This window comes from Artemia sp. Qi Xiang Cuo, chromosome 17, assembly GCF_049724085.1.
Source record: "Artemia sp. Qi Xiang Cuo chromosome 17, ASM4972408v1, whole genome shotgun sequence".
NCBI lineage: Eukaryota > Metazoa > Arthropoda > Branchiopoda > Anostraca > Artemiidae > Artemia > Artemia sp. Qi Xiang Cuo.
Genome location: NC_142810.1, coordinates 155,827 through 178,085, shown reverse-complemented (window position 1 = coordinate 178,085; position 22,259 = coordinate 155,827). Strand labels below are relative to the sequence as shown.

Genomic DNA, 22,259 nt, shown 5'->3' with positions numbered 1-22,259 from the left:
CCTCATTTTTTTAATATTTAATTTCAGATCGTTTTTCAAATAATACCAGAAAATCTGGCTACCTCTTCACCGAAAAATTCCTCTTCCTCAAGAATTTATTCTCTAGACAACACAATCCAGGTGAAAATTTACCCCGGACAATTATCCTTAAAAACTCAACACGTAAAATTGAGCTGGCAAAGAGAAAGCAAAAAATAAGAAGAATTTCATACAGAAACTCTGACAAATTCTCCCAGCGGAAAATTTCCCCTGAAAACTTCACACCCTGGAAACTTTTCTCCCCATAGAAAATTTTTCCCGCGGAAAATACCAACAGCAGAACCCCCCCCCTGAAAAATGTATGCATACTTCCAAATAACAAATACTATACGTAAACAATTGGCAAATATTTTATCTTAAAGACCTTTCCCTAGGGTCTATGGGAGGATCATGATATCCCCAAAGGCATAGTTATTCGGCCTTTCAACTATACTGAACAAAATGATTTGATCGAAATGATTTGATCAAAAAAATGATTTTGATCGGAGGATTTTGAGAAAAAAGGGGCGTGGGAGGCGGCCCACTTGTTCTCCAATTTTTTTCACTTAAAAAGGGCGCTTGAACTTTTAATTTCCATTTGAATGAGTCCTCTCACGATATTCTAGAACCACTGGGTCGATACGATCAGCCGTGGAACGCTGATCGAACGGAAAATAAAAGTTCTAGTGCTCTTTTTAAGTGACCAAAAAGATTGGAGGCACCCTCCCCCAGCCCATTTTTCCAAAAATTGTCTGATCAAAATTTGAAATATCCACTTTCTTCATCATAGTTTAATGGCTCAGTAAATATGTCTTTGGATAAAGCATGACCCTCATAGCCCCAGGGGAAAGATCTTTAAGTTATAAAATTTTTGCATAGTATTTGTTATTGGGAAGAATATAGACATTTTCAGGTGGGAGGGGTTTTTTAATGTTTTTCTTTTAACGGGGGAAGTTCCCCTGGGGATCATGGAAAAATCGGAAAAATTACCTATAGGGTTCTGTCAACCCTATAGGCATTGTTATATGTTCTTTGGGCTATTTTGAGCAAAAACCCTATATCAAAATTTTAATTAGACTCGTTTGATGAAAAGGAGTAGTCGGGGGGGGGGGGCTAGCTGCCCTTCATATTGACTCTTAAAAGGAAACTATAACTTCCGATTTTCCACCAAATGAGCCTCCTCTAAAGCTTAGATAACCATCCGTTCGATAAAAACCTTAAATACCCCCTGGGCATAACTTAAAACCGTTGCCTCCAGGCTCTGATGGTTTGTTTCAACCCTAAAAGCCTTGCTATACGATATTTAGACTCTTTTGAATAAAATCTCTACTTAAAATTTCTATTAGATGCATTTCGGGACAATTTGACCTGTGTCTATGTGTGTGTGTGGGGGGGTAGCTGCCCTCCGATCACTTTGACTCTTGAAAAGGGCACTAAAGCTTCTGATTACAATCTAATGAGCCCCCTCCGAAGTTTATATGACCACGCTTTCTATAAAAATCTTATAATCCCCCAGGGCATAACTTACAACCCTTGCCTTGAAGGCTGTGGGGGGGATGGGGTGTCATCCTCAAAGACATAATTCCCGGACCTTTCAACTATGTTTAATGAAAGGGCTAACTCAAAATTTTGAGTGCAAGTCTTTGGGGAAATAATGGGCGGGGGGAGGCATTCGTCCTCCGATCACTTCCAACTAATAAAAACGGCCCTAGCCCTCTCAATTTTCAATCGAATGAGGTCTTTTTTTAATTTTCTACAACAAAACTTATTCTAAAAACTGTGTATGCCCCCAAGGTATAACTTACAGCCCTTGCCTTGAGAGCTATGGAATTGTCATCCTCAATTACATATTTTCCGAACCTTTCAACTACGTTGAACAAATTGGCTATCTCAAAATTCTTATTGGATGTGTTTGGGGATATAGCAAATGTGGGAGGAGGGTTAGTTTCCCTTCAATCACTTTCGACTATTAAAAAGGGCACTAGCCCTTTCAATTTCCAAGCGAGTTAGCCCTTTTTGAAGTTTCTACAACAACTCCTTCGATGCCCTGGTTTAATAAAACCAAAAAAAAAAAAAAAAATATTGCACCAACATCGTTCTTTACTTAGACAGCGCAACTGCACTGCCTATGATTAGAGTAACTTTTCTTTAATTCACTCTAGTTCGCTCTCAGCTTTTTTATTTTTATATACACAATAAACCTTACAGAAACATGTTTATCTAACTTAGACATTTTTTGGCTATCTTTTTGTTGATTTTAAACAATTTCCCCCCCCCCACCCCAAAGCTGCTTGCATATGTGTGTTAACACTAACATAAGTGTAACAAAATTTATGGTTCGAAAAAAAGTGGCAGAAACAATCGAATTAAATTGTAAACGAAAACCATTGACAACAAAATATGCGGTTAGACGACAAGTTCAAATAACAACAAACAAAAGTGATGCACAACAAACTCTGCAAATAGAAGACGAGAAACCGCCTGAATCAAAAGGGATTCCAAACGAAAATTATGCACAACAAAAAGTCACACCAGATTTTCTTGATTCAAATGAAATTACTAAAACCTATAACTTAAAACACAACAGTAACACGATAATCATGCTAATGCATAATACGAGAATTACATGTATAGATGCCTGCCACGTGCACAGTGCCAGGGATTGTTCAAAGCTCGATCTCCCTCAACTCGCTTAGAAGTAACCCACGGATTGTCATATTATGTGGTATCCGTCCATAATTTTGGGTAATGACACTTCCAAGTAAATGAACTTTTAAAAGTGTGTTTTTCTTGGGTTTGCCTTGACCACTCGTCTAAGCAACTAAATAATTTTTAATAAATATACGGAGGGGGGTTAACGAAACACTAGAAATGCATAAACAACTAAAATGAATTTTATTGAAAACTCAAATTTCAATAGAATTTTCCTGTGGATTTTCTTAGGATAACCGTTCTAAGAAATAAGGGGGGGGGAGCTAATCAGCCGAAAACTGAAAATACATAAACAAAGAAAATATAACGTATATATATACATATATATATATATATATATATATATATATATATATATATATATATATATATATATATATATATATATATATATATATATATATATATATATATATATATATATATATATATATATATATATATATATATATATATATATATATATATATATATATATATGTATATGTATATATATATATATTGTATATGTTTATATATATAATGTTTTATATATTGTATATAGATATATATATATATATATATATATATATATATATATATATATATATATATATATATATATATATATATATATATATATATATTTATATATATATAATATATATATATATATTAAGAAATATTAATTTCTTCAAATCAACTGAAGAAAAAACATCAGGTCAATTGATAAAACATTGACAAGAAATAGTATGCATATTTAGGATAAATTATTTGACACTTTATAAATTATGCTACGTATTAATTGTTAACAAAGGATTTGTCTCTGGGAGATAAATAAATATTTCAACCCAGTTTTATTTCAAAAGATTTAGTGCATCAATGTGAAACTTTAGTGAGAAAAAAAAATTACATGAATCGCCAAAAATCTCTATTCTATGAAAAAAAACAATTACGAAATAAAAACCAAAATACTGATTAAAAAAATTATCATTTCCAGACAGTCAAAATTTTTCGGTTTAAACTATGAGTTTTCAGTGTTAAATGATTTAATATTTCGTGTTACAAAGCCTTTAAGTGAATTTTGATCAATGTGACAACCTTTTCTGTTGTTCCTCTCCTTCTTCGCCTTCCTATAAATCCAATGTCAAGGCTCCGCAAATGTCACAAGGCTCTTTAGTAGCTTAACTAAGACTGAGGGAAACGCAACCTAGCAGAGATATTGTTTTTCTTTATAATAGTCAAGCACTCGTGCCTCAGATTACAAAAAAATACTGTCCACACAGTTATGCAAATGCGACAGTTTCTTATGATCTTTTTAATGGCCGCTTTTTCTTAGAATTACAGTTTGCGAAGAAGGAAAAAAAAGACCACCTTATTTGTCTTTATTCAATAACGTCCTTGCGTCTGTATTCCCCTAAGAAAAAGTTGTCTTTCGTTTTTACTTTAAGAAAAAAGAATAAAAAATCAAATATTCTGCGCAATTTATAAATTTGTATTTCCTGCATTCATCACTCAAATGCTCCTTATATTCATCTCACTAGTATTTAAAGTAATGCCTTCTGTGATATATGTAGTGATGGGGGCATGGGCGCCCATATAGTGGGACAGGGGAGGGCTCTTGCCCCCCCCCTGGCTGAATGATGCTGCCTTATTTTTATAGTTTTGTTCTGAGATTTCTATTATATAGCATTAAAAGTAGCAATTAGTCGAAGTTTGCCCCCCCCTGGAATTCAGCTTATGGGCGCCCATGGATGGGGGACTTGAACCTCTACCACCCCACGTCTTTCCTCCCCTGATAATTAATAATCGTTATAATTTCCTATTATTCATTTATACAGAATTTAACAAATTTAAATATAAAAAAAACGGTTAGAATATTTTAAAATAAACCAATGGACAAAAAAAAGCAACAACCTTAAAATATTAAAGAAAACCGAATATTTCGATATCACATCTGGAACCCTTTATTGACGAAAAAAAAGGTGAGGTTGGATTAAACGCAACATATAAAGAAAAGGAAAATAATGAACAATTTCTTAGTAACTTTCAATATAACCATGCAAATAGCATAAATAGGCACAACAGAATGATAAGTTAGGTTTTTTCTAGTACTGTTGGACTTTGAGATATCTTAGAAGATATTTCAAACTCAAACTGTACAAGAGGCAACCTAATTTAGCATTCTGTTTTGCGCGTTCGTGCTGTTTGAATGGTGATATTGGAAGTTATTAAGATGCGAGCTTTGTTGATTGTTTTTGTCTTTTTTAGAAAATTTCTCTAGCAAATACAATCATTCTTGAAGAAAACTGTTGAAGATTTAAAGCAAAATATTCAAAAAAAAAGACAACGTAGAAAAGAGGATGACTGGTATATATGCTTATAACATTGATTAAAAATTCATAACTGCAAACCAAGACCGTACCCAGGATTTTTTTTCGGAGGGGTTTTACTCAGATTTTTTGTCGGGGGGGGGTACACACAAAAAATCTTAACAAATGCATACAAAATTTGTTTATATCCTTTTTTGTTACGTTTTTACGAGTCAGAAAAACATTTCGGAAAGTGGGTTCAAACCCCCCCCCTCTCTGGGTACATTCTTGCTGCTAACTGCTAATATTTCTTGACAAAAATTTAGAAAAAAATAGTAACCAATCTTTATCCAACAAATTGAAGACAAAAAATTGTTTGGCTATTTTAACCTGACCATTAGATACACTGTTTTTGCTTATAAACAATCCTTGAAATTTTCAAGCTTTTTTTCAGAACTTGTATTTTGATTTTAATTTCCCGACCAATTATCACGTTTCTGTAAAAAAAAAATTCTCTAAGAATTCTTATTTTTTTGAATTTTTTTCTAGATTATTTTTTATAAAAATAATTCTTTTCCCTTTAATCTTTAATTTTTTTGTTTTTGGAATCACTTAGAATTTTCGAAAAAGCCACGCTAAGATTGTTTGAGCACACAAAGATTGTGGTTTGTACTTTAATCTTTCCCTTCTTTTATATATATATATTAGTGACATGGGAGAATATTTTAAGAAACCATCAACACCATTTACGGTGCCAGGCTTTACAGTCAATTAAAAAAAACAAAAAAAAAACAAGTGTTTTCAACTGAAAGTAAGGAAAGACGTTAAAACTTGAAATGAACAGAAATTATTCCGTATATGAAAAGGGCTATCCCCTCCTCAACGCCTCACTCTTTACGCTAAAGTTTTTTATTGTTTAAAAAAAATAAGAGTTGTGAGAAAGTCGAACTTCAGCGTAAAGAGCGAGGCGTTGGAGGGTACAGCCCCTTTTATATACGGAATAATTTCTGTTCGTATTAGGTGTTAACGTCGTTCCTTAATTTAAGTTAAAAAAATTGTTTCTTTTTATTTAATTTTGTAACGTTTTTGAATTAATGCAGGTTTTGATTTTGTCTCACCGTACATGAATAACTAAAACAAAATTTGTATATAAATTTTAATTTTATTTTGTTAAATGGCTTTCTCGAAACTTGTTTAATTTTATTTACGAACGTTTTTATTAGTAATAAATATATATGTAACTTACGAATTAACTTACGTAACGAACTTCTATATTCTTATATTTTTAATACGTATACTAGGGGGCTCGCCCCCAGGTCAAAACCTCGCTCTTTCGAATTCATTCGAAGAACCTCGGTCTTTCGAAGAACTTTAGTCAATACCTGCTAAAGTTCGAATTTTGTTCCAATTCTTTAAAAATGACCCCTTAATCACAAAGGCCGTTATTTAGAATAAATAGCTCTTATTAAAGTACTAAAAAATCTTTGGCTTAAAGAGCGAAGTATTGACTACGGGGTGAACCCAATCATACACGTAATATTTTCAGTTCGTTTTAAGTCTTGATGTTATTCCTTATTTCAGTTGAAAACTTGTTTTTTTTTATATTTAATTTCTGATCTTTTTTAAATAATGCTGGGAAATCCGGCCATAACTTATAACCCTTGCCCTGAGGGCTGTGAGTGGGTTGTCATCATCAAAGACATAATTTCCAGACCTTTCAGCTACGTTGAACAAAATGGCTATCTCTAAGTTTTGATTGGATGTGTTTGGGGAAATGGTGGGCGTAAGACGGGGGTCACTTGCACTCCAATCACTTTCGACGATTAAAAAGGGCACTAGATGTTTCAATTTCCAATCGAATGAATTATTTTTGAATTTCGGCGACAACGCTTTCTATAAAAAAAAACTCTATATACCCCAAGGGTATAACTTACAACCCTTGCCCTGAGGGCTGTGGGGGGAGTGTCATCCTCAAAAACATGTTTTCCGGAATTTTTAACAACGTCAAACAAATGGCTATCTCAAAATTTTGAGTGGATGTGTTTGGGCAAATGGTGAGTTTGAGAGGGGTGTTAGTTATCCTCCAATCACTTTCGACAATTAAAAAGGGCACAAGCCCTTCTAATTTCCAATCAAATGAGCCCTTTCTGAAGTTTATACAGTATTACTATCTATAAGAACCTTACATTGCCCCAGGGCATAACTTAAAACCCTTGCCACGAGGGCTGTGAGGGGGTCATCATCCTGAAAGATCTAATTTCTAAGATCTTTAAGTACGTTGAATTCCAAAGGTGGGCTTTGAGTGGCGATGTGTTATTAAAAATAAAAAAAAAAAAAAGAAAAATAAATTTAAGTTGCAAAGGGAGCATAAAATTCAAAAAAATAAACCGTAAAGTTAAAATGTTTTAATGCAACTGTTAAAATTGAAAAAAAAAACAAAGAAAAAAAGAAGCGAAAATTCTGGCTATCTAAATTTTCATTGAAAAAAACAACGAAAAAAATGGCTATCTAAAAATTTTTATTGGATGTGTTTGAAGAAAAGGTCAGCGTGAGAGGGGAGTTAGTTGCCCTCCAATCACTTTCGACTATTAAAAAGGGCACTAGCCCTTTGAATTTCCAATTGAAAGAATCCTTTTTCAAGTTTCTACGACAAAACTTTCAATAAAAACCTTATATGCCCCCAGGGCATAACTTACAACTCTTACCCTGAGGGCTGGGGGGGGGAGTGTCATCCTCAAAGATATAATTTTTGGACCTTTCAACTACTTTGAACAAAATAGTTCTTTCTCAAAATTTTAATTGGATGTGTTTGGATAAATGGTGGGCGTGGAAGGGGGTTTTAGTTGCCTTTCAATCCCTTTTGACTGTTAAAAAAGGGCACTAGTCAGTTCAATTTCCAATCAAATGAGCACTTTTCGAAGTTTCTACGACAAAGCTTTCCAAAAAAATCTTAGATGCCCCAGGGTATAACTTACAATCCTTGCCCTGAGTACTGTGGGGGGGGGGCTATCATCCTCAAAGAACTAATTTCCAGAACTTTCAACTACGTTGAACAAAATGGCTATCTCAAAATTTTGATTGGATGTGTTTGGGGAAAAGGTGGTCGTGAGAGGGGGGTCGGTTGCCCCCAATCACTTTCGACTATTAAAAAGGGCACTAGCACTTTGAATTTCCAATCAAATAAGTCCTTTTGCAAGTTTCTACGACAAAGTTTTCTATAGAAACCTTATATGCTCCAGGGTATAGCTTACAATCTTTGCCCTGAGGGCTCCTGGGGAGTGTCCTCCACAAAAACATAATTTCTATTTGGAAATCAACTACACTGAACAAAATGGCTATCTTAAAATTTTGATTGGATATGTTTAGGAAAATGGTGGGCGTGGGAGGGGTGTTAGTTGCCTTCCACTCGCTTTCGACTATTAAAAAGGGCACTAGCCATTCCAATTTCCGATTGAATGAGCCACTTTCAAGTTTCTACGAAAATTCCTTCGATACGAAGTACCCTGGTCTAAAGGAAAAAAATAATAATAAATAATACATTGCGCCAACATCGTTAAATACTTAGGCAGCACGATTTTGCTGCCTATGATTATGGCACGTAATGACTTTTGACATTGTACGGCACCCATTTCAGCGTTCCTTCAAAATTTCAATTCACTGCCCATAAGGGTGACAGTAATGTGTTAGGCTTATTAATATACATTTGCTTTAGAATATAAACAATTTTAAATCAAATATTTTAAAAGACAATCCATAAACAAATGTTGCAATTACCCATTACCATCCATAAATCGCTTCAGCATGGCCATATAATACTTCAATGTAAAGAGTAAGAGTTTAAGGAGGATACAGCTCTTCTCATAAACGGAATAATTTCGGGGCATTTTAAGTTTTAACACTACTCTTTACTTTTATATAAGCAAAGGGTGATATACTCTAGTATTTAATTTTATTTAATAAATTTAAATTACCTAATAAATCAACTGCATGCTGACAGAAAATTAGAATAGTGTCTATAGGAACATTAAAATAATTTCTTTTTACAATCATAATAAGAAAAACTAAAAATTAGAATCAGAAATTAGGCTAGTCTTGAGTTTCAAGGTCATATTTGAATATTAAACTTGTGTCTTTTGAATTATCTTCAATCCATTTGTCAAACCTGACATTCATCTCTGGCTTAAAATGATTTCTCCAACCACCTGTTCTTCCTTTTCTGATAAAACTGCCATCTGTTTGAAAGAATCCAATTTTCTGTAGCTCAGAGTTATTTACAGCTGGGTTTTTCTTGAAGCTGTCAATAACTAGGTGGTGTTTGAGGATTTTATAATCTTCGTCATTGTATTGCTTCCAAAAAAGGCTGATATTTTTTTTAGCTGAGGAATTAAATCGGATTTCATATCTTCGTAGAATAAGAACAAAAACTTGGGATGGTGACGCATGTTCCATGCTGCTTTAACTTGTGGCCAATAAGGTGAGAACATCACTTCATCGTTGATAAAAAGATTCATGAATTCTTCGAAAGATGCTTTTGTCTCTTGAAATTTTATAAGCTTATGATGGTAGTACCAGATAACACATACATCCTTAGGATTCCTGGCTACATAAACTACTTTGCAAGTACTTAATAGTTTTGGAGGTAATAGATAGAAAGGCAGATGGGTTTTGACAAACCGAGGTGACTATATGGCTGCAATTTCCTTAGGTGTTGCTACTGGCTTGAATAATGATTTATTCTTCTCTTCAGGCAAGATTTTATTCGGATTCTCCCACTTTTTGACGATTTCTTTTACACTGACAGTTTTACTGGTATTCTTTGTACCTCCCTGCATAATTGTTACTGCTTCTTCAGGTAGTAAGCCTGCCATCTCAAGAAAGGGGAATCGATCATTTAGGCTAACTTTAGCGTTTACAAAGTCCAAATTATTTGCCAAGAGCCACACTTGCTCCTGTGTCCATGTTGTCCCTGTAATAAAAAAGTGTCTAAACTAATCAAGTCCTAAAGGTTCACAAGAAATTAAATTGAAAGGAAAAGGAGAATTGGAGACTAGTATTGAATTAATATGATTAAACCAGGTAGTCAAAAACAATGAGAAAAGCAATGGGAATTAATATGAAATTTTCTCCCTCTATCGCCCTCTTTCTCTATCTTCCTCTCCCTCTTTCTGCCATTTACTGGACTCATGTCCATAGTTTTTCTAACTTCATTACATTTACCAACATTTACTCAGCCAATTAACTTTATTCCATTTACTAATATGAAACAAACCTGCACTAAGACACATTGATTTGAAGACAAAGTTCTTTCTTTGACGAAGGTAAATTGTCGGATTTAAACTAAAAATAACAAACGTTATTTTGTATGCTAGGATCCCCCCCCCCCTCCTCCTTGACCCCCAAACATTCAGTCAAAGTCCTTTTTGTTTCATTGAAAGTATTCATGAGTGCAACAAATGTAATTATGGGTAATTGCCAGGGTTTTCGCTTCTTTTTTTAGTTTTTTCTTTTTTTTCAATTTTACCAGTTGCATTAAAACATTTTAACTTAACGGTTTATTTTTTTGAATTTTATGCTCCCTGTGCAACTTAAATTGATTTTTTTTTTTTTTTTTTTCATTTTTAATAACATATCGCCACTCAAAGCCCACCTTTGGAATTAAAGTTTAACTTCTGTTGAACAATGCTTCAATAAAAATAGCGCATATGGTATAATTGTTTTTCGAAATAAACTGTAGCCTATGTGTCCAAAAACTATAGGTGCTCCACAAGGACCTGTTCTTGGTCTTGTATTATTCTTGATATTTATTAATGATCCTCAAAAGTATTCAAATAATTTTTCATATAGAATAAATGAGCTAACGGTAAACCCGACGAATGAAACAGTTTCACTTTTTGCTGATGACACAACAGTCATCAGCACAGCTAAGACAGCGGAGCTGCTGGAGATCTCCATGAAGGAATCAGCTGTGGGTAAATAAACTAAGGATTAACATGAATAAGTATAACTTTATTATTTTCTCGCGATCACCGACTTTTACCCATGGATCAAGGAATTAGATATGTCCAATGGCGTTATAAAACGGACTGTGTCTTTGAAATACCTTGGGATTGTAATAGATGAAACTTTATGTTTTAATAAACATATAACTTTAACTAGTAAAATTCTGGCAAGAAATTTGGGTATAATGAAGAAACTCAAGAATTGTTTTCCTAAATTAGCCCTTCCCCATCATTATTTTTCTTTAATAAACCCGTATATACTTTATTGTTCGAGTATTTGGCTCTCTACTTTTCCTTCTATTCTAAAATCAATAAGAGTTCAACTAAATCATGCATTAGGGATTGTAACCGGCATATCTTTTCGTAAGTCTGTTGGAGAAATTTACCCAACTTAAAAAATTTTGCCGGCTGCAGGCCTTCATGAATTTTACGTATTGTGGTTCATTTTTGGACTGCAGCGGGATAACCAACCTCGGTGTTTTGGCGATTTATTGTCCATTAGATCTACTGTTCATTCTCGCGATACAAGCGGTAGTGTTGACTTCTATCTACCTAGAGGCATTTCTTCTCGTTCATGTTCTTAAGTTTTTTTATAAAGGTACACGGAAATGGAATAGTTTAACTAGTGATATTAAAATTATTAAAAACGCCAATATATTTAGAAAAACCATTGAGGAACTAATATGAGCTTTGATTGACTTATTTATTTATTGTGGGGGTTTTGTTGATTTGATGTTTCCAGAGGAAAAACATAATATATGAATTTCTTTTGCATTTATTGTTTAGTGTAATTGTATAAGTATTAATTGTGCTAGTGGTGTCGGTGGCCAAGTGTTCTTTTTGTTTTAAGGATTTTTTTTCTCTACCTCCCCCACGGTCAAGCTTTGCTTTTTAGGGGAAGTAGCAATAACTTTTTGTTTATATCGTTTGTCAATACATCCTCCTCTTTCTCTCAAAATAAGCCAACATCAGTATAATAATGTGTCTTCACCCCCTAAAGACACTCACTAAATGCTTAAGTTTGTAACCGTCTGAACATTTATTCAGTTCCCTCATGCACCTCTCATAGAAAGCATGGAAATTCAGGACTAAAAACAATTTTTTGTACTTAGATACCCCATCCCGCAGAAAACAATCCATTGCCCGAAAATCTATAATATGGAGCGCAACTCTGCAATCATATGCATCCATTATTCTCATTGGATATATAGTCTATAGCAATGTTAAATTTTCTTATGAATTGCATGTATATTTTAGGACATAAAGTAAGTAAAATCTGTCGTTCAGATTCTACGGTCACCCCATACCTTGGCACATTTCCAAAACCATTCTGGGGGCAATGAACTCTTACTTGATCTGTGTATTAGCACTAGCTGGATATACTAGGATTCTGGGTTCCCGTAACTGAATTCCATACTTTGGACTCTCTGTGTGAGTGGTCGCTCATCTGTCTTCTTTTTTTTTTTGTACATGCTCTGTGCTTGATTCCTGGCACATATGTTATCAGTTATTTTGAACACAGGTGAAATAATCAGATCATTTGAATAGTAAGCCAACCCTTTTTTATATAAATAATAAAAAACAAGTTGTTTTAACTGAAAGTAAGGAACGACGTTAAAACTTAAAACGAACTGAAATTATTCCATATATGAAAGGGGCTGTCCCCTCTTCAACGCCTTGCTCTTTAAGCTACAGTTTTTTATTGTTTAAAGCTGTGAAGTTTAAGCTATGGTGTCTGTTTAAGCTGTGACGAAGTCAAACTTTAGCATAAAGAGCGAAGCGTTGAGGAGGGGACAGACTCTTTCATATAAAGAATAATTTCTGTTCGTTTTAAGTTTTAAGGTCGTTCCTTACTTTCAGTTAAAAAACTTGTTTTTTCATAATTTAATTTTTGAACGCCTTTGAATTAATGCAGGCTTTGATTTTGGCTCACCGTACATGAATAATTACAAGAAAATGTTCATATTAATTTTACTCTTATTTGGTTAAATGGCTTTCTTGAAACTTGTTTAATTTTATTTACGAACGTTTTTATTAGTAATAAATATAGGAGCTTGCGAGTTAACTTACGTAACGAACTTTTATATTCATATATTTTTGATACGTATATTAGGGGGTTCATCCCCTAGTCAATACCTTGCTCATTAAGCTAAGGTTCAAATTTTGTTCCAATTCTTTAAAACTTACTTACTTAGAACTTAGTTCCTCCTCAGCCATTGGTGGTGCATAGGGCGTCGACGAAGCCTCTTCACTCGTCCCGAAGCAATGCTGCAGTGGAAACATCTTCCCATTCAGGTACTAACGAGGTTTCAGCTGTCCTCACACCTCGATCAAAAGTTTGCCAAAAAGTGTTCTTTGGACGACCTCGTTTTCTTCTGTCGTCTGGTTTCCAGTCGTACGCTCTCTGAGGAAGGCGGACTTCTTTCATGCGGAGTACATGGTATAAATATGACCACCTCTTCTTCCTCAGAACAGCAGTAATGAGAGGCTGTCCTGTTCTATTCCGGACTTCAAAGTTACTGAATCTCTGTGTCCAAGTTATGTTTAAAATTCTCCTCAGGCACATATTTTCAAACACAGGAATTCTCTTTCAAGCTGCTGGCTCATTTCCATCACTCACTAGCGTAAAGGAACATGGAGAGCACATTGCTACTGAAAAGGCATAGTTTCAGTTGCAAGGAATATTTACTGCTTCTCCAAATGGACATAAGTCTATTGAAAGCTCCAGTTGACTGACCAGTTCTACGTTTAATCTCGGTCATTATTTCACCATTACAATCGATCCAGCTGCCATGGTATTTGAAGTCCTTCATCTTTTTTAGGCTTGTATTCTTGTGCTGCAAAAAAAGCGGTTACTTTGTGATTAACATGCTCTTTGATTTTTTAAAGTTAAGGCTTAGTCCGACATTTCTGCATTTTCTGTAATTGTATCATGTAGCTGCTGTAACCTCTTTTTATAATCTTCTAACCAAATTACATCATCAATAAAATCCAAATCACATAGTTGTTTGCTGCTTACTTCTATGTCATATCCAGAGTTTTGTCTTAATCAGTAATCCATTATAATTACAAAAAGGAATGGGGAAAGTACGCATCCCTGACGCACACCAGACATTATCTTGAAAAATCTGGCTGTACCATTCTCGGCCTTAACGCAGCACTCGGTCTCTTCGTATAGGGATATTATCATACTCAGTAGTTTTTCTGGAACCCCATAATACTTAAGGACTCTCCACAAGCATTCTCGGTCAACTGAGTCAAACGCCTTTTCGAAGTCAATAAATAGTAGATATAACTTATTGCTCCACTCTTTTGAGTCCTCGAAAAACGTTCTCAGTACAAACATCAAGTCAGAGCACGATCTTTTGGTTCTAAAACCATTCTGCTCTTCTCGCAGATGTGGATCTAGTGCCTCCCGTATCCGGTACAATATAATGGAAGCCAATAGTTTGCACGGTACTGGCAGAATGTTGATACGTCTCCAATTATCGCACGCCGTTGCGCCTCCCTTTTTGAAGATTTTCACCAATATCTCCTTGGTCCATTCACGTGGAACCTTCCCTATATTCCAGATATTGGTGAAAAAATTGATCCACACAAAGAGGAATGTTCTTATTGAATACTTTAGGATTTCCGCTGGGATTCCGTCTATGCCAGGATCTCGTCCGTTTTTCAGTCTTTTTGCTGCATACATAACCTTGGCAGAGCTTGGCAGGTCTGTATTTATGTCAAGTTGTAAAAAGGGGGCATCAGGTACATTTTCTCGGTCACTGGGTCTCGGTCTATTTAATAATTTCTCGAAGTGGACAGCGAACCTTTCGTCAATTTTTTCAGGATCTGATAAAATAATCCATTCTCGTCTTTGACCAGGGTGCTTCTGCTGCTCTGTTTCCCAACCATCTTAGTATTCAGCCGGTAAATGGTTTTAAAACCAGCCTTTTTAGCAGCTTCCTCTGCTAGCGCAGTTTTATTTTCGAGGAAAAGTCTTTTATCCTTCCTAGCTCTCTTTTTCATTTCTTTGTCCTTCTCCTTGTAGAGAAGCTGTGAAGCTGACATTGCACGCCCTTTGGCAGCAGTCATTAGGGTCTGCTTAAGTACCTTACGCTCATCAATCAACTTCCATGTGGTGTCAGAGATACACTTTTCATTTGGTTTCTTTCTGAACCCCAGCTTTTCTTAAGCGACCGTAGTGTATACACTTTTTACGGTGTCCCACTTCATTTCAATGCTTTCTGGTACGCTGGTTTCTACTGCTAGAGCATCAAACTTATTTTGTAGAGTTATACAAAACTTTCTACCAACCTTAGGGTCATGCAGTTTATCCGTATCGTAAGATTTCTTTAGGTTTGAACTGGGCTTCTGAGGGGCACGAAATTTGATCTGCACGTGAGCAACCATAAGCGTATGATCGGACTGTGCGTCAGCTTCTCTGTACCCACGTACACCTAAAAGGCTTGTGCACCACCTGTGGGAGATCAGACAATTGTCTATCTGATTCCGAGTTAAGCCGTCTGGAGACGTCCACGTGTACTTTTGCACTGTTTTGTGGTAAAAAAAAGTTCCAACAACGACAAGGTCATTACTTAGGGCATAGTCTAGTAGTAACGCGCCATTTTCATTTATTCTGCTAAGTCCATGCTGACCTGGAAATTCAGGACAATACTATCGATCGCTTCCCACTTTTGCATTTAACTCACCTAGAAAAAACTACATCATGCTTGGGGATTTCTGTAGCAACAGCCTGTGATGTTTCATAGAAAATGTCCTGGTTAACCTCATCCGCCTCATGTGTAGGGACATAGCACACGATCACTGAGAGCTTCGTGTGCTCTGTAATGAATCAAGCTAACATTATCCTGTCATGCACAGGCGTCCATTTGAGAAGAGATCGATGAGCTTCGGGGGACAACAGTATTCCTACCCCTGATGTATGATTGGTGTCATTGCCACTGTAGAATAACACTAATCCATACTCTAGGTTCTCATGGCCAATACCTTTCCACCGAATTTCACTTAGGGCCAGTATGTCGATTTTGTACCGTTTCATCTCTCTGAGAACTTGCTCGGTCTTTGATAACTGGTCTCACGTTCCAGAATCAAATTTTCGTTGGTTTTTTCGCAGTCAAGAATCGTGTCTGGGGGCGCGCTGGGTTCGTTATCAGGGAAGAAGATGGTTCATCCGAGCTATTGTCGAAGTTTCCGTTGCTGGGTGTTTTTTTTTTACAGAGACAGGTTGCAAACTTGTCGCCCAACCCTCCTCCTTTATCCTGCCTTGGGACAGGCTGTCACGTCAATGAAGCCGATAGCAGGCGGAGTTAGGCGGAGTAATGACCCCTTAATCACAAAGGCCGTTAATTAGAATAAATAGCTCTTATGAAAGTACTAAAAAATATTTGGCTTAAAGAGTGAGGTATTGACTAGAGGGTGAACCCAATCATATACGTAATATTTTCTGTTCGTTTTAAGTTTTGATATTGCTCCTTACTTTCAGATGAAAAACTTGTTTTCTTTATTTAATTTCTGATTTTTTTTAAATAAGGCTGGGAAATCCGGCGCCCCTTCAGAGCAATGTCCCTTTCCCCATGAAAACTTCCTTCACGGAAATATCCTCCCACAAAAACCCCGACCTACACTCTGCCCCCACTACCAGAAAAAAATCCTCCCTGAAAACGTCTGTATACTTCCCAATAACCAATACTATATGTTAACATTGGGTAAAGTTCACAACTTTCAGCCCTCCCCCCGGGAACTTTTGGGCATTAAGTCATCCGAAAAGACATAGTTATCATATTTTCGACCATGCTGAACAAAATGGCTATCTCAAAATTTGGATCGGGTGACTTTGGGAAACAAATGTGCGCGGAAGGGGGCCCTCCATTTTTTTGGTCACTTAAAAAGGGGACTAGAACTTTAAATTTCCGTTCCAATGAGCACTCCCACGATATTCTAGATCCACTGGGTCGATACGATCACCCCTGGGAAAAAAAATAAACACGCATCCGTGATCTTTCTTCTGGCAAAAAATGCAAAATTCCACATTTTTGTAGATAGGAGCTTGAAACCTCTACAGTAGGGTTTTCTGATACGCTGAAGATGATGGTGTAATTTTCATTAAGGTTCTATAGCTTTTAGGGGGTCTTACCCCCTTTTTTATAAAATCAGCCACATTTTCTCAGGCACGTAACTTTTGATGGGTAGGACTAAACTTGATGAAACTTATATATTTGAAATCCGCATTAGAATTTTATTCTTTTGATGCATCTATTGGTATCGAAATCCCGTTTTCTAGAGTTTCGGTTACCATTGAGCCGGGTTGCTCCTTACTTACAGTTTGTTACCACGAACTGTTTGATTTTAGGGTTGGAATGACCTCTTGGGATTAAACTTTTTGTGAGACTAACCCTTGAGGCAAATATCATTTATATTCAATTCTGAACATCATTTTTTGGTTTTTACAAACGAGGATTCCCCACCCCAAGTTTAAAGGGTTTTAGATGCTACGAAGGTCAATAATTACTGGCCAAGCATCGATTTGGATTATGTAAATGAACTTTTGGGGGATCACAGGGAACAATTTGAACCAAATTTCTGGAATATTATGAAATTGAACCTTCAGAGGAGGTTAAAGATCAATATTTAAACCTAAAGTGTACACAAATTAGGTACTAGATGTTATAAAAGTCAATAATTGATATCCAAGTAACGATTGGAGTTATCAAGATGAAACTTTCTGAGACTGTTCAGGGGGAGCGGGGTGTTTAATTAAATTCGAGCAGAGGATTTACGTAAGGATATAGTTTTTCACCTCGGTCATTCTCTTTATTTTTAACGACATAGAGGATTACTTTAGAAATAGTGCAGCACCCGTTGTGGGATTATCAAATAAATACTTTTTTTCCCTTCTTTTTACTGATGACAATGTACTGGTAAAAAAAAGAAGTGCCCCTATATTGCAAAGACTTTAAGATTTGACCAATGAGCAATTAGCAGTGAAGAATCTAAGATAAAATGCTGATAAATCAGCTGTTCTGGTATTTTGAGACAAGGTGGAATTAAGTGAAAATTTCACATGAAGGGTAATGCATTGAAAGCTTTTAATTCACTTTCAAACCTATGGTTTAAGGTTTCATCAAATGATAGATGGTTTCTTTAAAATGGGGTAGCCATTTTGAATTTATGGTGTATACTTCTAAGCGAAATTAAGTTACAACGGAAGATTTTTCAATAGTAAGCTAAGACCTCAACATACCCTGAATGTTTCAACTTAACACCCTCAGTCGTTTCTTAGGTATTGCTGATACGTCCTTTTGACAATCAGCATGCAAATACCTTGGTTTGATCGTGTTTGGCATCCCTCTAAGCAGCTGTGTGGGTTATATCATCCCCATAGGCATAGTTATTTGACCTTTGGAATATTTTTAACAAGATGAGTATTTCAGAATTCAATGCTTTTGGAGGGAAAGCAGCACAAACCAGCATGGGATAAGTGCTGGCAGCCCTCCAACTACTATTAAACTTCCCTCGCAATATACCCTGAAAGTTTCAATTTAAAACCCTCAGCCGTTTCTTAGGTATTGGTTATACGTCCTTTTGACAATCAGTAGGCAAATACCTTGGTTTCATCGTGTTTGGCATCCTTCAAGCAGCTGTGTGGGTTATATCATCCCCACAGGCATAGTTATTTGACCTTTGGACTATTTTGAACAAGATGAGCATTTCAAAATTCAGTGCTTTTGGAGGAAAAGCAGCAAAAACAAGCACGGAATGGGTGCTGAAAGCCCTCCAATTACTTTTCAGCGTCCCCCGCAATAAATCCTGAACGTTTCAACTTAATACCCTCAGCCATTCTTAAGACTGTCATTCTTTCCTTTTGATAAAACGGATCCAAATAGTGTCTTTTGATTAAGTTGAACATACCCCTTAATATTCTATAAAGTTTCACCTCAATACCCTTAGCCTTTTTGGGCTCTCCTAGAATCAAAATTTTTCCCTTTTGCTGTCGATAAATCCTGCATGTAGACAATGGTCAAAATTACATAATTTACAGTTCTTGCCCTGGAGCTCCGAGGGCACGTAATCCCTGGAGCCATAGATTTTAGATATTATTAGATATTATATGTTATTAGATATTATTATATATTATATAATATATTATTATTATAAATAACATATTATATATTATATATGATATAATTATATATTATTAGATATTATGTATATATATATATATATATATATATATATATATATATATATATATATATATATATATATATATATATATATATATATATATATATATATATATGTACAATGACATAGTATACAAAAATACAAATAGAGTATACATATATATATATATATATATATATATATATATATATATATATATATATATATATATATATATATATATATATATATATATATATATATATATATATATATATATATATATATATATATATATATATATATATATATATATATATATATATATATATATATATATATATATATATATATATATATATATATATATATATATATATATATATATATATATATATATATATATATATATATATATATATATATATATATATATATATATATATATATATATATAATAATATATATATATATATATATAAATAATATATAATATATATATATATAATATATATAATATATATATATATATATATATATATATATATATATATAAATATATATATTAAAAAACATGTATACAATAAATGTAAATAAGATATACAAAAATGGAAAATATAAATAATATATATATATATATATATATATATATATATATATATATATATATATATATATATATATATATATATATATATATATATATATATATATATATATATATATATATATATATATATATATATATATATATATATATATATATATATATATATATATATATATATATATATATATATATATATATATATATATATATATATATATATATATATATATATATATATATATATATATATATATATATATATATATATATATATATATATATATATATATATATTGAAAACCCGTCGTATACAATAAATGTACAATGACAGAGTATACAAAAATGCGAAAAGAGGAAACAAAAAGATAATATACTAAAGAAAAAAAAATAATAATAATAATAACAACAAAAGCAACAACTTTTTAAATAATATTCAAAATGGTACGAAAATTGGAAACAGAAAAGATAACATACTCAAAGATTACAACAGAAACAACAACTTCTTCGAAAATAGCAACAAAGACAACAAATTTTGAAAGGAGAAAAAAAAAAGGAAACAAGAGGGAAAATTAAACAATCAAACTTGCCCACTCGTGCTTTAGAATTGCTGGTTTTGTTTTTTGCCGGCTAATAAGTGTCTCAACAGCTAGATTTGGGTCCGCTAGGTTGTAGCGCCGAATCAGAAAACTATTTTTTGTTCAAGGTGGCAATTTTAGTAGGTACTTTGCAAAACGGAAAAATAAAGAGCGGATTTTAGACTTTTCACGGTTTGCCAATAAATTCCAGAAAGGGGTCACATATAATATATGTGTCAGAGAGGTAGCGTTGTAAATACTTTCCAGTAGTGGACGGTTAAATCTCAGAGTGGATTTAACGATCAAAGCATAGGAGCTGGAAATTCGCCGTTCAAGATGTGAGATCAGGAGGGAGCGTGTATGCTGTAATGAGGAACTTATTGGCAGCCCCAGATATACTATTTTATCAACTGGTTTTACTGAGCAATCACCTAGTGTGATATTAGTAGGAGGGTCATTCTTCCAATTGTAAAGCAAGACTTCCGACTTTTGGGAGTTTAATCTCAGACCGACTTTCTCGTAGTTGGACTGCAGACATGAAAATATTTCTGAAAGGCGGTTAAGCGTCTGGCTGAGATTCAGCGTGTCATCAGCATAGCATACTAGGGAGATGTCAATGGAACAGAGACTGCTTGATGAACGACAGCTGTCTTGAGGTTCAATAATGTAGTTGTTGAAGAAATTGGGGGATAAAACTGCTCCCTGAAGGGCACCTTTACGGACTGGTATCAAAGCTGACCGTGGGGCTGGCGGAAGGCCTTTATCGGGAGGGAGCTTGAGTCGCACGCGAAGACGAGAATAAAGATTACGGAAAGCCCGGATGATATTTGAGTTCAATCCTCTTTTAGCTGAGTTTAGCAACATAAGCGCAAGAATTAATGAATAAAACGCGCTCTGCAGGTCTAAACCCTCGATCGCTAGAATGTTTCCTGATTTGTGGGCATCCAGGAGTGCCTATACAACGACATGGAGTGCTTCCGCACAACCAATGCCGCGTTGAAAACCGAATTGTCTTGGTGGACTGCAACACAGTTTTTCAGACTCATCTACGAATAAAAGTTCAAATACCTTGCAGAGAGAGGTAGAAACCGTGATTGGACGGAAAGAGGAGCATTGCATGGTAACATTTCCTTTTTTAGGAACTGGCGTAAGATCTCCAATTGAGAAAGTGGTTGGGACAATACCCTGAATGAGGATAATCTGCATCAGGAGGGTTACATGACTAATGAGAGCGGGCTCACCACTTTTTAGATGGAGTGTACTGATCCCATCAATCCCAAAAGATTGTTTAGGTTTTAGGTGAGAGATGGCCTTGCATAAAGCTCCCTCCGTTACAAGATAATCACTCCGAGGACAACTATCTAAGAAGTCGTCCAACTCAGCTTCTTATCTTTCGTTGAGGGTTGGGTCAGGAGGTGAAAATTCTGACCCATAATATGCGTACCATTCAGAATCAGAGATAGCCGATGCGGATAAAAACTCATCGCTTTTAGAGGACAGAAAACGCCAAAGGAGAGAAGGATTAATTTTGGCCCGTGTAGATTCGATATCAATTATCTTTTTTCTGTGAGGTTTTAGCTCCTTTGCGAATTTTCTGTTTGTGAGCAGGCGCATTGAATTGACTACCCCCGAATGGGGTCGTCCACAAGAAACTCAAAGTTGAAGCCAAAATTTAGACTTAGAATGGGTATCCACTAACTCTGGATTTTCAGACAAGCCAGGAAGGGTATGATGACGGGCTCTACTTAGAGGGAAGGCTGCTTTTTCATTACAGCGAAGGGCATGGACAATTTCTGCGCAATAAAAGTCAACTGATAGTTGTGTTTCCTCCCTTGAAAGAGCGGTTAATCCAGAGAGAAGATGGAAAGGGAGACGGATCTTA

General features: G+C 34.8%; 1 protein-coding gene and 1 pseudogene across 1 annotated transcript in view; both read right to left on the bottom strand.

Moving 5' to 3' along the window:
• Nucleotides 1-22,259, bottom strand: part of LOC148941759 (uncharacterized) — a 497,279-nt gene that overhangs the window by 371,616 nt on the left and 103,404 nt on the right. The window lies entirely within an intron of this gene.
• On the bottom strand, nucleotides 8,954-9,984 carry LOC148941762 (sulfotransferase 1C4-like; annotated as a pseudogene).